Below are 13,089 nucleotides of genomic sequence, written 5' to 3'. Positions count from 1 at the left end.
CTATTTATTCTGCCTTCCAGTCCTGAAGAAGGGTCTTGACTGTTTACTTATTTCCATAGATACTGCTTGACCCACTGAGGTCCCCCTGCATTTTGTGTGTGTTATCTCTTAGCAATATTTGATTGGTAAAAATAATTTCACATTTGACAATTACATAACAAAACTACAAGAAAACCTGTCTGGAGACAAGAGATTGCAGATATCAGAGACAAAGGAAAACTTTTGCTGGCTCATGATTCTCTTCAATTTAAAACCAGTTTTAAAAATGATGATACAAAATAATGATTTACTGACCTGCAGTTGATAATAACTGAAGGGGAAGGTTGAGTTGACCAAGTTCTTACTGAGAAATGCAGAATCCTTTTCCGCATCAGTACCATTGCAATAGACCCAAGAAGTTATAGATAGTTAGTTGGACTTAGGCTGGAGGTAAAAAAAAAATAAAAATAAAATAAATTGAAACTTGTAATTTATTAACTGTGACATACTCTAAAATGTTAATAATTTAAGAGCTTGACTAGAAATTTAATTTAACCCGTGTCTGTGTAAGCTACAAGAATATTACATTTCCCTTAACACCAAACTGAGTTTCATCAAAATATGTTTCAATGTCATCCCCTAGTCTTTTTCATATTCCATATAATTAACTAAATTCAGATTCCAAGAGCTGAGTTTCCTGCTGCCTGCCACATCATTTCTCAACTTCTACTCTAACCTCCATCTTTGGCTGCTTGCGGTAATCCAATAAAACTCAATGTAAATTTAAGAAGCACTATTTCATTTTCTGACTTGGCATGCTATAGCACTCAACAATTATTTCTCAATATAAGAAAATAAGCCTTTATAATTTGTACTAAAATTGACCTGTTTTAAGGAAAGACATCAATCTATTAGAGCCACACGAGTGAATCTGCAGATGCTGGAAATAAATAAAAACACAAAATGCTGGCAGAACTCAGCAGGCCAGACAGCATCTATGGGAGGAAGTAGTGACGACTTTTCGGGCTGAAACCCTTCATCAGGAGTGAAGTAACATGGGATGATGGAGAGGGGATAAGAAGTGGGGGGAGGGATGAAGTAGAGAGCTGGGAAGTGATAGACTGGCGGGAAAGGCTGGGGGAAGGTGGAGAATTATGGGAAATAAAAGAGAAAGAAAGGTAGGGCTGGGGGGAGATTATAGAGGGGGGGAAAAGAGAGAGAAAGAGAACCAGACTAAAATAATAGATAGGGATAGGGGTAAGGGGGGGGGCAGGGGTATCAACGGAGGTCTGTGAGTTGGATGTTCATGCCAGCAGGTGGGAGGCTACCTAAGTGGGAGATAAAGTATTGCGCCATCCACCTGTGTGTGGCCTCATCTTGACGGTAGAGGAGGCCATGGACAGACATGTTGGAGTGGGAGTGGTCTGTGGAATTGAAGTGTGTGGCCACAGGGAGATCCTGCCACTGCTGGAAGGCTGAGCGCCGGTGTTCGGCGAAACGGTCTCCCAGTCTGAGGCGGGTCTCTCCTATGTATAAGTGGCCACATCGGGAGTACCGGATACAGTATATCACCCCAGTTGACTTGCAGGTGAAGTGGTGCCTCACCTGAAAGGACTGTCTGGGGATGGTGGTGAGGGAAGAAGTGTTGGGGCAGGTGTAGCAAGATGAGGCCACACACAGGTCAAAGGAGCAATACCTTATCTCCCGCCTAGGTAGCCTCCCACCTGCTGGCATGAACATCCAACTCACAGACCTCCATTGATACCCCTGCCCCCATCCCTATCTATTATTTTAGTCTGGTTCTCTTTCTCTCTTTTCTCCCCCCTCTCAATAATCTCCCCCCCCCAGCCCTACCTTTCTTTCTCTTTTATTTCCCATAATTCTCCACCTTCCCCCAGCCTATCACTTCCCAGCTCTCTACTTCATCCCTCCCCCCACTTCTTATCCCCTCTCCACCATCCCATGTTACTTCACTCCTGATGAAGGGTTTCGGCCTGAAACGTCATCACTACCTCCTCCCATAGATGCTGTCTGGCCTGCTGAGTTCTGCCAGCATTTTGTGTTTTTAACCTATTAGAGCCCTCCATTTGTCTCCTTTCACAAATTCTGCTATTTTAGACTTACAGCAACTACAGTGTTTAGTACCTCACAATTCCAAAAATTCTTTTTTCTCTTTTCATTCCTCTCTCTCCCCATTTGCATCTCCGGACACATCATCTGCAATTCAATAAGAACCCACATAGGAAGCTAGTCAACAAATTGAGGGTATATATTGACATAGAATGAGAATTGATTACGGACACAAAGGAAAGAATGCAAATCAACAGGTAACTTTCCCACTGGCAGATTGTGTCAGATGATTGGGGCCCCAGTTTTTTGCCAACTTTACTGACAATTTAACAGAGTGGACTATTTCCTAGTTTAGTGATATAATAAAACTAGATGGGATCGTGAGCAAGTAGGAGAATTAAAGAAGAGATGAATAAACAGAGTAAATGCACAGTAGATATTATGCATAACAAATACAATGTGGAATAAAATGTGAAGTTATTCATAAAACAAAAAAGCAACAAATTTTCTCCAGTTGTGAAAGATTAGATACAATTGATGTCCAATGTGTTTTTGTGCACAAGTCATTTCAGGAAACATGCAGGTGCAACACGCATTTAGGATGCAAAGTGGTGCATTAATCTTTATTACAGAAGGATCTGAATAAAGAAGAAAATCTTACCGGAACTGTAAAAGACATTGGTGAGACTGCATTCTGGAGCAGTAGACTTCTTAATTATAAATGATATAAATGCTTTTGAGGCTGTGCAGTTGAGACTGGTCCCGGGAATGTCGGTTGGCCACATTAGGAAAGATTGCAGAGAGAGGGACAATTTCTTAGAAGAATTTTTATCAAAATATGAATAAGTCGCATAGCAGGCTTAATTCAAAAAGGATGCTTCCCCGGATGCCTTTTTTTCAGAGAGGGAGATAAACCTTTGAGAATTTGGATACCACAGAGTTATGGGGGCTTAGTGAGGTATAACAGAGTTCATTACATTTCTTCACATGGAGTAACTCAAGTGAAATAAGAAGAGTGCTGAAAAATTACACCAAGGTAACACCAACCTTGAACTTAACAAATAGAAGAACAGGCTTGATGGATCAAGTGAATTCCTTCTTCTATTTCTTTTGTTATTATGATATTTTCTTGAGCATCTAGGGACTGCTATCAAAGTGAAGACATTTCACTCCAACACCAGACAAGCATTAGCTTTTCATAATTATCCTCACTGAATCATGACTTGCAGACAACATTCCAGATCCGTCTCAAAATTCCTGTGCACATCTAGTCTCAATGGCAAGAGAAAGCTGCACAAGTGGGAGCAAGCAGCAATGCACGTCCTCAACACTAATGCCAAATCCCATGAAGTGTCATGACATTAAGTCAAACATGAACAAGAAATCCTTCTCCCAATGGCTCCATATCATACTCCCTCAGATGACAAATAATTGCTCTTCCATTTTGACCAACAATTGGAAGAAGACCATAAGACATAGGAGAAGAATTAGGCTATTTGGTCATCGAATCTGCTCTAACATTTGACCATGTTTGATTTATGTCCTTCCTCAACCCCATTTTCCTGCCTTATCCCCATAACTTTCAAGCCCTTACTAATCAAGAACCTATCAACCCCCTCTCTAAGTATACCTAGTGACTTGCTGTCCACAGTTATGTATAACCATATAACAATCACAGCACGGAAACAGGCCATCTCGGCCCTCCTAGTCCGTGCCGAACTCTTAATCTCACCTAGTCCCACCTACCCGCACTCAGCCCATAACCCTCCACTCCTTTCCTGTCCATATACCTATCCAATTTTACCTTAAATGACACAACTGAACTGGCCTCTACTACTTCTACAGGAAGCTCATTCCACACAGCTATCACTCACTGAGTAAAGAAATACCCCCTCATGTTTCCCTTAAACTTCTGCCCCCTAACTCTCAAATCATGTCCTCTCATTTGAATCTCCCCTACTCTCAATGGAAACAGCCTATTCACGTCAACTCTATCTATCCCTCTCAAAATTTTAAATACCTCGATCAAATCCCCCCTCAACCTTCTACGCTCCAATCCAATAATAGTCTAAAATAACCAGACTATTATTTTAGTCTGGTTCTCTTTCTCTCTCTTTTCCCCCCTCTCTATAATCTCCCCCCAGCCCTACCTTTCTTTCTCTTTTATTTCCCATAATTCTGGAGAATCTGTTTCCTTATCTGATCCTTGATATCCCTGTTACTATTGGGCGGCCTATAAAAAACACCCAGTAAAGTTATTGATCCCTTCCCGTTCCTAACCTCCATCCACCGAGAGTCTGTAGATAAGCCCTCCATGGTGTCCACCTTTTCTGCAGCCGTGACACTATCTCTGATCAACAGTGCCATGCCCCCACCTCTTTTGCCTCCCTCCCTGTCCTTTCTGAAACATCTAAAACCCGGCACTTGAAGTAACCGTTCCTGTCCCTGAGCCATCCAAGTCTCTGTAATCACCACCACATCATATCTCCAAGTACTGATCCATGCTCTCCCTTTGTTCACAACACTCTTTACATTAAAATACACGCATCTCAAACCTTCGGTCTGAGCGTGTCGCTTCTCTATCACCTGCCCATCTTCCCTCTTGCACTGTCTACAAGCTTTCTCTATTTGTGAGTCAACCTTCTCTTCCCCAGTCTCTTCAGTTCGGTTCCCACCCTCCAAAATTTTGAGTATAAACTCTCCCCAGTAGCCCTAGCAAACCTCCCTGCCAGGAAATTGTTCCCCCTGGGTTTCAAGTGCAACTCATTCTTTTTGCACAGGTCACAACTGCCCCAAAAGAGGTCCCAGTGTTCCAGAAATCTGAATCCCTGCCCCCTGCTCCAATCCCTCAGCCACGCTTTACCCTCCACCTCATTTTATTCCTATTCTCACTGTCGCATGGCACAGGCAGTAATCCCGAGATTACTACCTTTGCAGTCCTGCTTCTCAACTTCCTTCCCAACTCCCTGCACTCTGTTTTCAGGACCTCTTCCCTTTTCCTACCTATGTCATTGGTACCAATATGTACCATGACCTCTGGCTGTTCTTCCTCCCACTGCAGGATATCTTGGACACGATTTGAAACATCCCAGACCCTGGCACTTGGGAGGCAAACTACCATCTGAGTTTCATTCCTGAGTCCACAGAATCGCCTGTCTGACCCCCTAACTATAGAGTCCCCTATCACTACTGCCTTCCTCTTCCCTTCCCTACCCTTCTGAGCCATGGGACCAGACTCTGTGCCAGAGGCATGGCCACTGTCACTTTCCCCAGGTAGGCTGTCCTCCCCCTCCCAACAGTACTCAAACAGGAGTATTTATTGTCAAGGGGTACAGCCACAGAGATACTCTCTAGTACCTGACTCTTCTCCTTCCCCCTCCTGTCCGTGACCCACTTGTCTGTCTCCCATGGCTCCAGTGTGATCACCTGCCTATATCTCCTTACTATCGCCTCCTCATTTTCGCTGACCAGGCGAAGGTCATCGAGCTGCATCGCCAGATCCCTAACTCGGTCCCTTAGGAGCTGCAGCTCGATACACCTGGTGCAGATATGGCCGTCTGGGAGGCTGGGAGACTCCAGGACCTCCCACATCTGACACCAAGCACAGAAAACTGGCCTCACACACATACTTCTTCCGTTCCACAAATACTACAGTTAAACCTACCTCACCTCATCCCGTTAATGCCTAAGCCTGTTGAGCCAAAGCCCTATCACTCTGCTGCTTCTCACATCCACTGCCCGCTCCGAATGCTGGGTGCTGGATATGGCAGTCTTCTTTTGATAACCTTTCGCGCTTTACTTGCCTCTCTTTTACCCAGAGTAGGTAAAAAAAATCCCTTTGCTCCAGTAATCAGCCATTCACTCGCAGCCTTCTTGCTCAGACTCAAAAATATTTACCAGCCAATCAGCTGAATCACAATCATCAGCAATATGAAATAAAGTGCTGTCAATTAAAATTCACTTATCAATCACCTATTCAACTCCAAAACTCATCAAAGCCATGGTCTAACTCTCTTGGTAACCTGAGAGTGGTTGTACTTGGCATTAAGGCAGCATTTGACAACATGCAACCCATGATCCTAGGCCCAACCTGTTAAATATCCTAACACACTTAAGTTAATAGAATACCTTATACAAACCCCATTTCCAGAAAAGTCGGGATATTTTCCAAAATGCTATAAAAACAAAAATCTGTGATATGTTAATTCACGTGAACCTTTATTTAACTGACAAAAGCACAAAGAAAAGATTTTCAATAGTTTTACTGACCAACTTAATTGTATTTTGTAAATATACACAAATTTAGAATTTGATGGCTGCAACACACTCAACAAACGTTGGGACAGAGTTAAAATAAGATTGAAAAGTGCACAGAATATTCAAGTAACACCAGTTGGAAGACTCCACATTAAGCAGGCTAATTGGTAGCAGGTGAGGTATCATGACTGGGTATAAAAGTAGCGTCCATCAAAGGCTCAGTCTTTGTACGCAAGGATGGGTTGTAGCTCACCCCTTTCTGCCAAAATTTGTGAGAGAATTGTTAGTCAGTTCAAAAGGAACATTTCCAAATGCAAGATTGCAGGGAATTTAGGTCTTTCAACATCTACAGTACATAATATTGTGAAAAGGTTCAGAGAATTGAGAGACATCTCAGTGCGTAAAGGGCAAGGTCAGAAACCACTATTGAATGCGCGTGATCTTCGAGCCCTCAGGCGGCACTGCCTAAGAAACCATCATGCTACTGAGACAATTATAGCCACCTGGGCTCGGGAGTACTTCAGAAAACCATTGTTACTTAACACAGTCTGTCGCTGCATCCAGAAATGCAACTTGAAACTGTATTACGCAAGGAAGAAGCCATACATCAACTCTATGCGGAAACGCCAGCAAGTTCTCTGGGCCCGAGCTCATCTCAGATGGACCAAAAGACTGTGGAACCATGTGCTGTGGTCAGATGAGTCCACATTTCAGCTACTGTTCGGAAAAAACGGGCGTTGAGTTCTCCGTGCCAAAGATGAAAACGACCATCGTTATCAGTGAAAGGTGCAAAAGCCAGTATCTGTGATGGTATGGGGGTGCATCATTGCCCACGGCATGGGTGAGTTGCATGTATGTGAAGGTAGCATTGACTCTGAGGCATATATTAGGATTTTAGAGAGACATATGTTGCCATCAAGGCGACAACTCTTCCCGGGACATCCATGTTTATTTCAGCAGGACAATGCCAGACCACATTTTCTACAGGCTACAGCAACGTGGCTTTGTAGACACAAGAGTGCGTGTGCTTGACTGGCCTGCTACCAGTCCAGATCTATCTCCTATTGAAAATGTATGGTGCATCATGAAGAGGAGAATCAGACAACGGAGACCACGGACTGTTGAGCAGCTGAAGTCTTATATCAAGCAAGAATGGACAAAATTTTCAATTGCAAATCTACTACAATTAGTATCCTCAGTTCCAAAACGAATTAAAAAGTGTTATTAAAAGGAAAGGTGATGTAACACAATGGTAAACATGCCTCTGTCCCAACTTTTGTTGAGTGTGTTGCAGCCATCAAATTCTAAATGTGTGTATATTCACAAAATACAATTAAGTTGGTCAGTAAAACTATTGAAAATCTTTTCTTTGTACTTTTGTCAGTTAAATAAAGGTTCACGTAAATTAACATATCACAGATTGTTGTTTTTATTGCATTTTGGAAAATATCCCAACTTTTCTGGAAATGTGGTTTGTAAATGCAGTTAATTTTGTAACTAAAGAAACATAGCAGCTAAGTGCACACAGGCAACCTAAACAGCAATGCAACAATGACCAGATCATCTATTTCAGTAACTTCCAGTTGACATTATTCCGAATGTTAACATCATAAGGCATGGGAGCAGAATTAGGTCAGTTGGCACATCAAGTCTGTTCCACCATTCAATTATGCCTGGTCCTTTTTTCTTTCCCCTCTTCAGCCCCATTGCCTGGTCTTCTCCCATAACCTTTGATGCTGTGGTCAATCAAAAACCTATCAATTTCTGCATTAAATACACTCAGCAACCTGGTCTCCACAGCTGTCTGTGGTAACAAATTCCACAAATTCACCACACTCAGCTAAAGAAATTTGTCTGCATCTCTGTTTTAAATGGACACCCCTCTATCCTGAGGCTGTGTCCTCTTGTTCTGGGCACCCCCACCATGGGAAACATCCTTTCTACATCTATTTTGTCTAGGCCTTTCAACATTCAAAAGGTTTCAATGAGATCCCCCAAGTACAGATCCAGAGCCATATACAATATGGCTCATACAATAACCCTTTCACAGAAACATAGAAAATAGGTGCAGGAGTAGGCCATTCGGCCCTTTGAGCCTGCACTACCATTCAGTATGATCATGGCTGATCATCCAACTCAGAACCCTGTACCTGCTTTCTCTCCATACCCCCTGATCCCTTTAGCCACAAGGGCCACATCTAACTCCTTAAGTATAGCCAATGAACTGGCCTCAACTGCTTCCTGTGGCAGAGAATTCCACAGATTCACCACTCTCTGTGTGAAGAAGTTTCTCCTCATCTCGGTCCTAAAAGGCTTCCCCTTTATCCTTAAACTGTGACCCCTTGTTCTGGACTTCCCCAACATCGGATGCTTCCTGCATCTAGCCTTTCCAATCCCTTCAGAATTTTAAACGTTTCAATAAGATTCCCTCCTCAATCTTCTAAATTCCAGCGAGTATAAGCCCAGTCGATCCAGTCTTTTTTCATATGAAAGTCCTGCCATCCCAAGAATCAATCTGGTGAACCTTCTTTGTACTTCCTCTATGGCAAAAATGTCTTTCCTCAGATTAGGGGACCAAAACTGCACACAATACTCCAGGTGTGGTCTCACCAAGGCCTTGTACAATTGCAGTAGAACCTCCCTGCTCCAAACTGGGATGAACAATTGTTGTAGTTCATCCATGGCATCTTTAAATGCTCGCCATTGCATATCCACTGTCAACCCTTTAAGTATCACTTGCCAGTCTATCTTAGCTAATTCACGTCTCATACCTTCAAAGTTACCCTTCTTTAAGTTCAGAACCTTTGTTTCTGAATTAACTATGTCACTCTCCATCTTAATGAAGAATTTCACCATATTATGGTCACTCTTACCCAAGGGGCCTCACATAACAAGATTGCTAACTAACCCTTCCTCATTGCTCAATACCCAGTCTAGAATGGCCTGCTCTCTAGTTGGTTCCTCAACATATTGGTTCAGAAAACCATCCCGCAAACATTCCAAGAAATCTTCTTCCTCAGCACCCTTACCAATTTGGTTCACCCAATCTATATGTAGCTTGAAGTCACCCATTATAACTGCTGTTCCTTTATTGCATGCATTTCTAATTTCCTGTTTAATGCCATTCCCAACCTCACTACTACTGTTAGGTGGCCTGAACACAACTCCCACCAGTGTTTTCTGTCCCTTAGTGTTATGCAGCTCTACCCATATCGATTCCACATCCTCCAGGCTAATGTCCTTCCTTTCTATTGCATTAATCTCCTCTCTAACCAGCAATGCTACCCCACCTCCTTTTCTTTCCTGTCTATCCTCCTGAATATTGAATATCCCTGGATGTTGAGCTCCCATCCTTGGTCACCCTGGATCCCAACTATATCATATTCATTAATAACTATCTTCACATTCAATTCATCCACCTTGTTATGAATGCTCCTCACATTGACACACAAAGCCTTCAGGCCTTTTACAACACCCTTAGCCCTTATACAATTATATTGAAAAGTGGCTCTTTTTGCTTTTTGCCCTGGATTTGCCTGCCTGCCACTTTTACTTTTCACCTTACTACTTTTTGCTTCTACCCTCATTTTACACCCCTCTGTCTCTTTGCACTTGTTCACATCTCCCTGCCACATTAGTTTAAATCCTCCTGAACAGCAGGACTTCCTTGACTTATTTCTATTTTCCTCTTCCTTGACCATAACACCCTGGTTTCCTTCCCCTTGCCAACTCAGCTCAAACCCTCCCTAAAAGCTATATTAAACAATCCCGCCAGGATTATAGTACCCTTTGAATTCAGGTGTAACCCATAGTTTCTGTATAAGTCATGCCTCCCCAAAACAGATCCCAGAGATCTAAGAATTTGAAGTCCTGCCTCCTGCACCAGTTACTTAGCCACACATTCATCTGCTTAATTCTGCTATTCTTACAATCATTAGCGCATGGCTCAGGCAGTAATCCTGAGATTATTACTCTGGAAGTCCGGCTTTATAATTTTCTTCCTAGCTCCCAGTAATCCCAGGACCTCCTCTCTTTTTCGGTCTTTGTCATTGGTACCAACATGTACCAAGACTTCTGATTGCTCGCCCTCTCTCCTGAGAATACTCTGGACTCGATCTGAGATATCTCATACCCTCGCACCAGGGAGGCAACACACCATTTGGGTATCCTTGTCCGGGTTGCAGAATTTCTTGTCTGTTCCCCTCATGATGGAATCCCCTATAACAACAGCATTTCTCCTTGCTCTCTTGATCACGGCACTGGGCAGAGTGCCAGAGTCCTGTTCCTTGTGGTCTTCCTCTGTCTGGTCAACCTCTCCAACAGTATCTAAAACTATATATCAATTCACGGAGGTGCTGTCAACTATTTCTCTATAGGTACTATCGATCACATTCTCACTTTCTCTAATCAGCTGAAGGTCATCAAGTTGTTGCTTCAGATCCCTCACACAATCCCTAAGGAGCTTCATCTCAGTGCATCTGGAGCAGATGTATTCCTGGGGGAGGCTGGGAGTCTCCCAAGGTCCTCACATCTGGCATTCCAGGCACAACACTAATCCTAAATGCATACCTCTAATGCTACTGTTAGCTCTAAATAAATACACCTGTAACCTACCACTTAAGTGTAAGACTCAACTGTCACAGGAAGCCTCTTCCCGTTTCCGCCTAAGCCCGTTGAACACCGCCCTAACACTCTGCACCCTCTCACCCTGCTGTCCGCTCTGACGCTGCCCGCTGGATATGGTGTTCTTTTTAAATCTTCCGCGCTCTGAGGTCACGCGCCTGCACAGCCGTGCCTCTTTTATCCCAAGTGGTTTGAAAAAAGATCTGAACTTTGTCCCGAAAAACCGGCAACTTACTCCTCTGCCTACTTGTTGTGATTCAGAAGAATCGTTGAAGCTTGCTTCCCTTTTAAAATCTTCTGTGCTCTGAGGTCACGCACCTGCGCAGTCGTGCCTCTTTTATCCCAAGTAATTTGAAAAAAAATCTGAAGTTTTTCCGGAAAAACCAGCGACTTACTCCTCTGCCTGCTTGCTGTGATTTAGAAGAACCGTTGAAGCTCACTAGTGGTGCTGCAGTCTTCAGTCTCTGCCTATACTTAGGAAGTAGAAATACAGCCAGGTGATCAACTTCCCGAAGTGAGGGCATAGAATAGCGCAGTAAGCATTCTTGATAGTGGTGCAGCAATGATCCAGTGTATTGTTTCCTCTAGTATTGCAAGTGATCTGTTGATGGTATTTGCTTAGTGATTTTTTTCAGACTGGCCTGGTTAAAAACTGCACTTAATTCTCTTCCCTCACACCCTTCAACACCTAGCACACTGCTAGCGTCTTCCAGTGAAGACTGAAGCAAAATACTCATTCAGTTCATCTGCCATCTCCTTGTCCCCCATTATTATTTCTCCAGCCTCATTTTTCTAGCGGTCCTATATCCATTTTCATCTTTTTTTTACATGCTAAAGCTTTTCTATCCACCTTGATATTGTTAGCCAGCCTGCTTTCATATTTCATCTTTTCCCTCCTAATGATTCTTTTTGTTGTTTTCTTTTAAAGAAGCTTCCCAATCCTCTATCTTCCCACTAATTTTTGCTTTGTTGTATGGTCTCTCTTTTGCTTTTACATTCGCTTAAACTTCCCTATTTTGCCATTTGAGTATTTCTTTGTTTTTGGAATACATATATCCCTCACCTTCCTTAGTTTTCCCAGAAACTCAAGCCATTGCAGTTCTGCTGTCAAACCTGCCAGCATCTCCTTCCAATTAACTTTGGCCATCTCCTCTCTCATACCACTGTAATTTCCTTTACTCCATTGAAATACTACTATGTCAGACTTTACTTTTTCCCTATCAAATTTCAAGTTGAACTAAATCATATTGTGATCGCTTTCTCCGAAGGGTTCCTTTTCCTTAATCTCCCTAATTGCCTCCTGTTCATTACATAAAACCCAATCCAGTATAACTGATTCCCTTTCAGCCCAAAACGTCAACTGTACTTTCTTCCATACATGCTGCCTGACCTGCTGAGTTCCTCCAGCATTTTGTGTGTGTTGCTCGGATTTCCAGTATCTGCAGATTTTCTCTTGTTTGTAAATGATCCCCTGGTAGGGTCAACAGGTAGATAGGGTAGTTAAGAAAGCTTATGGGGTGTTAGCTTTCATAAGTCAAGGGATAGAGTTTAAGAGTCATGATGTAATAATGTAGCTCTATACAACTCTGGTTAGGCCACACTTGGAGTACTGTGTCCAGTTCTGGTCGCCTCACTATAGGAAGGATGTGGAAGCATTGGAAAGGGTACAGAGGAGATTTACCAGGATGCTGCCTGGTTTAGAGAGTATGGATTATGATCAGAGATTAAGGGAGCTAGGGTTTTACTCTTTGGAGAGAAGGAGGATGAGAGAAGACATGATAGAGGTGTACAAGATATTAAGAGGAATAGACAGAGTGGACAGCCAGCGCCTCTTCCCCAAGGCACCACTGCTCAGTACAAGAGGACATGGCTTGAAGGTAAGAGGAGGGAAGTTCAAGGGGGATATTAGAGGAAGGTTTTTTACTCAGAGAGTGGTTGGTGCGTGGAATGCACTGCCTGAGTCAGTGGTGGAGGCAGATACACTAGTGAAATTTAAGGGACTACTAGACAGGTATATGGAGGAATTTAAGGTGGGGGGGTTATATGGGAGGGAGGGTTTGAGGGTCGGCACAACATTGTGGGCCAAAGGGCCTGTAATGTGCTGTACTTTATTCTATGTTCTACGTTCAACAACAAATTGCTCTAAAAAGCCATCTTGTA

The 13,089-nt window shown here is 43.0% G+C and overlaps 1 protein-coding gene across 9 annotated transcripts in view; it reads right to left on the bottom strand.

Annotated features, from left to right (window-relative positions):
* Window positions 1-13,089, bottom strand: part of LOC132395329 (meiosis-specific coiled-coil domain-containing protein MEIOC-like) — a 102,734-nt gene that overhangs the window by 77,614 nt on the left and 12,031 nt on the right. For 2 of the 9 annotated variants that reach the window (XM_059971772.1, XM_059971774.1), the window contains 3 exons: window positions 2,711-2,805; window positions 2,125-2,196; window positions 295-423 (listed from right to left, as the gene is read on the bottom strand). The gene's annotated coding sequence lies outside the window, so the exon portion shown is untranslated. Of the gene's footprint in view, window positions 1-294; window positions 424-2,124; window positions 3,802-13,089 lie in introns of those variants that run through there. The other 7 variants (XM_059971768.1, XM_059971771.1, XM_059971775.1 and 4 more) reach the window with 5 other exon arrangements.

The sequence above is a fragment of the Hypanus sabinus genome, chromosome 6, assembly GCF_030144855.1.
Source record: "Hypanus sabinus isolate sHypSab1 chromosome 6, sHypSab1.hap1, whole genome shotgun sequence".
In the NCBI taxonomy this organism is placed as follows: Eukaryota; Metazoa; Chordata; class Chondrichthyes; order Myliobatiformes; family Dasyatidae; genus Hypanus; species Hypanus sabinus.
The sequence above is the reverse complement of the archived record's forward strand: the minus strand, read 5'-3'. Positions and strand labels throughout refer to the sequence as shown.